This window comes from Rhagoletis pomonella, unplaced genomic scaffold, assembly GCF_013731165.1.
Source record: "Rhagoletis pomonella isolate Grant_MI unplaced genomic scaffold, Rhpom_1.0 Rhpom_scaffold_00074, whole genome shotgun sequence".
NCBI classification, from domain to species: Eukaryota; Metazoa; Arthropoda; class Insecta; order Diptera; family Tephritidae; genus Rhagoletis; species Rhagoletis pomonella.
The window spans coordinates 198495-203271 of NW_023458628.1; positions in this window are offsets into that span (position 1 = coordinate 198495).

Genomic DNA, 4777 nt, shown 5'->3' on the forward strand with positions numbered 1-4777 from the left:
CAAACATCCAAACATACAAACTTTCACATTTATAATATTAGTAAGATTATAATTATTTTTACCCAAAGACACCACGATATTGACAAAATGTACTTGATATGGAAAATATTGACTTCTCTGAAAGTCATGAGGCCCCCGGCTGCCAAAGATATTTCCACTTTCAAGTTACTTGAAAGACGTGCAGTTAAATGGGCAAACACAATATGTATTAAAAACACATCGAAATATGTAAATTCAGTGTCTGAATTATATCAGACACAATAGTATCATCGTAATAGTCCTGGCTAGCTACATATACATATTGTGAAATAATTAGATGACATAAGGACACTAAAAGAGTTTTAAAATATGTTCACTAAAATTTCATCAATCTAAAAAGAAAGATTTTGGCAAGTGGTTATCGAACTTAATGTGAAATTTTAACATTTTTAAGATAAGATATTAATAATAATAATAATAGATTGGCGCTTACACATATGTTAGTGTTTGGCCGAGCTTCTCCTCCGACTTCTGGCGTGCGCCTGTTAATAAGAATATCTTGGAGGCCAGACAGATGGTTGCTAGGGTTAATATGACGGGAGAGCCCACTGTCAACGCTATCAAAAGCATTTGTTTTAACTGTGGCGAAGACTGGAACACGAAGCACGTAGAGATATGCAAAGTAAGGGGCAGGTGTGCAGGAGCCGCTCCAAGTCAGTGATCGGTCTTCTACCACATTGTGGTAGATCTGCCACTTTTTTGAGCATCTACCACTCAAGGTCTGAAATGTACCACATATTCGCGTTTTTGAGTAGTTTTATTTTTGTTTGACATAGTTTTCTTAATTTAAGAGCAAAAATTGTCCAACACTAAACACGATATGGTAACAAGAATGATATAATACAAGGTTCCGCATTACCGGCGACGATGATATTTCTCAAGTAAAAGTAAAAAAATCCGAATGGGAGAATAAAATTATTAGTAGATGTAATTTGAACAATTATACTGTAAACAAGGCCTTACGCCTAGTTTAAGTAAACACACACATCCGTATCTATCGGCACTTGTATTCTTATCTTTATCGATATTTCGTATCACTATCAACACTATTAAAAGGAACAAATTAAATAAAACTTCTATTTATAAGCAAACATATTTTTGGCTTTATACATTTTGGTTCTCGGCTGTGTCTGGGTCTGTTATCGAATCGCCATTAGGTTATGGCGGCCCAGTAACGTTATTGAAAATCAATTAAATTGGATAATTGTTTAAAGCAAATTGCGTGGATTTTTCTCGAAGAAAAAAATGAGTGAAACTGCGATTCAACAGAAAACAGGGATTCCGTTGTTCGATGGAGCCAACTTTAACAATTGGCGATTTCGGGTTGAAATTGCGTTGGAAGAAAAAGATTTGGCATCGTACATCAAAAAGAGTTTGCATGATCACTTGGTTGGTGTAACCGTCGACGCGGAGCGGCAACGATCATGAAGGAAGAGAAACAATGCAAAAATTTTATCGTTCGAAGCATACACGATTGTCAGTTGGAAAACATCAAAGAAAAGAAATCTGCAAATAAGATGTTTGATAAAGTAGCAAACATTTTTGAACGAAAAAGCATTGCTGGTCAACTATTGGTACGTCGGCATTTACTCACGATGAAATGCAACGACGTGGATGATATGAAAGAACACATTTTGAGATTTGACTGTAAGATTCGTGAACTAAAGTCCATGGGTGCTAAAATGGAAGAGTTGGATGTTGTGTGCCACTTGCTCATTACGCTACCGAGAACATACAACACATTGGTTACAGCAATTGAAACTATGAATGCAGACAAAATTACATTGGATTTTGTGAAAAGTAGGTTACTGGACGAATATCAAAAACGCACACCGAATGCGTCGAGTGAAAAATCATCGTCTAGTGCTATGCATACATCTGTTACCTGTTATGGTTGTGGACAGGTAGGTCACATAAAATCTCAGTGTGGCAAGAAGAGGCAAATAAATCGACAACGTGGACAAATTAACAGTGATTCGAAGAAAAGAGAGAAGTCTGATAAAAGCAGCGCTCACAATGCGGACACAAAATATGCTACATCAATGTTGGCACGCACATGCAGTGGAAACGAAGGAGCTTATTTGTATGCGCATATGATGGTATGTACACAGATTAAAGAACAAGCAAATAACGCATGACAAATAAAATTTGTACTGGATTCGGGTGCTACTAATCACATGATTAACAGCGAACTGTTCTTCAGCAAGCTGGAGAAGATTGACAAGGCAAAATTGATGTTGCTAAAAAGGCAATAAGTTTGGCTTCAAGCCAAGGTGGTGATGTTCCAATCAAAGAAGGTAGATAACAAGAAGGGACAACTCGTTATAATTGTGGCGAAAGTGCGAAACAGGGGCGTGCCTTCTCTTTTCATCCAATCAAAAAACGCACTAGGGCAAAAGAGAAGGCCACTTACTGTTGCCACTTTCGCTACAATTATAACGAGTTGTCCCTTCTTGTTATCTAAGTTTTTTGGTTCAATGGTAACAATAAGGTAAAAATACTTCGGGATGTATTGGTGAAAGACCTTCAAACAAATTTATTCTTAATACGCTGTTTGACAAACTATGGTTATCAAGTTCTCTTTGAGAATGACTCTGCAAAAATAGTGCGTGATATTGAAGTAATCTTTACTGCACACGATTCGGGTAGACTATATGAAGTGAATTTTCAAACTGATCAAAAGGCTTTTGCTGGTGTAGCTAGTGGAACTAACTCTAACAATTCTGAGCAGAATTTTTGGCATTTTCGCATGGGGCATCTAAATGTTGCTGGCATGAAAAAGTTATGTGACAGAAATATGGGCATCGGATTGGAAAAGTTGAAAGTTAATTTAGATGAGAAGTTCTGTGAATCATGCGTCATCATCAAGCAAATGCGTTTGCCGTTTGCGTCCAAACGGAAACCACGATCAACAAGAATTCTTGAATTGATACATGCGACGTTTGTGGTCCGATTCCAGTACCGGCACATGATGGCTCAAAATACTTTGTCACATTTACTAACGATTATTCACGTGCGTGCATCGTGTATTGCTTAGAGCGAAAAAGCGAAGTGTTCGAGAAATCTAAAGAATTTGTTGCAATGGCAGAAGCATTGCATGGATGCAAAATATCGAAACTCGGGGCAGATAATGGGGGTGAGTATACCCCAAAGGAATTTAAAAGTGTTTGCAATAAAAAAGGCATTCCATTGAATTATACGGTGCCGTACAACCCTGAAATGAATTCGGTTGCTGAACGATTGAACCGTACACTCGTTGAAAAAGGAAGAGCAATGTTGAACTCTAGTGGTTTGGACCGGAAATTCTGGTTAGAGGCAATTATGGCTGCAAATTATATTAAGAACAGAAGTCCTACAACTGCTGTGGGTGATCAGTTCAAATACAAATACCTGCTGAAATTTGGTTTAAAGCAAAGCCAAACGTATCAAATCTTCGAATTTGGGGTTGTTTCTGCTGTAATCACATTCCAGTTGAAAAACGATCCAAACTTGATAATAAACCCCCAAAGTGTTTTTTAATGGGGTATGATTCGAACGGTGCCTATCGTCTTTGGGATCTAGATTCAAACAAGTTAATCATCGGACGAAACGTGATTTTCCATGAAGCTGCAATGCTGAAACAATACATGACCAAACGATTCAGAGTTGGAATCGAACCAGCTCTTGGCAACGGTATTGAAAAGGAGGCTAAAGTGACGACATAAATGAAATTCACAATGGTGGGGAAAACAGCTCGACGATGTTGTTGATAATAACATCGATGACATCGAATACAGTTTCCACGATGCTAATGAGGATGGCATCAATGTCATCGAATTTCGAATACGTGGTAACGAGGTAAATGATATCGGTAATAACAATGAACCGCAGTTGCGACAAAATACAAGACAGAGACAAAACCCCAATCGATATGATGAATGGGATTATTCATCACATTTAGCACTTTCGGCACAACAATTTGTTGAAAATGATCCTGTAACAATGACTGAAGCAAAGCAACGTGATGATTGGCATGAGTGGGATACGGCCATAAAAGATGAATATACGTCACTCATTAAGACTATGTTAACACAAGCCAATTAGCTGAGGCAATTAAGCTTTAAATTGCGGCATTGAGTTTGGTGTTCACACACACGTCAGCTGCGCAATTAGCGATACGAAATCAGCTGTTGGATTACCTACAGTGATGGAAAAGTTGGTGCAATCGTACCTTTATTTAGTTTGAAAGTACACTCAATTTTAGGTACATTTGAAACGTAGCCAAATAACTTCTCAGGAAATCAGTTGTTATTTTTATTGACATTTCAATGCATTTTCTTGTGCGGGCAACTGGTCTAATAGCTTCCCTTATATGTGAAGGGGCATACTAATGATACAGAAGGGTCGTCAAAGTAACGCAACTGTAGTTGATATATTTATATAAATAAATATTTCTTTTTAAAACGTCAGATCGAAGAACTGGGGGGAAAGTGATTCACCTTTTCTGCAACATAGCTTCGTCTCGCGCTGCTCCAAGAAACGAAGGAGCTTATTTGTATGCGCATAATGCATATACGGCTTCTATGATGGTATGTACACAGATTAAAGAACAAGCAAATAACGCATCACAAATAAAATTTGTACTGGATTCGGGTGCTACTAATCACATGATTAACAGCGAACTGTTCTTCAGCAAGCTGGAGAAGATTGACAAGGCAAAATTGATGTTGCTAAAAAGGCAATAAGTTTGGCTTCAAGC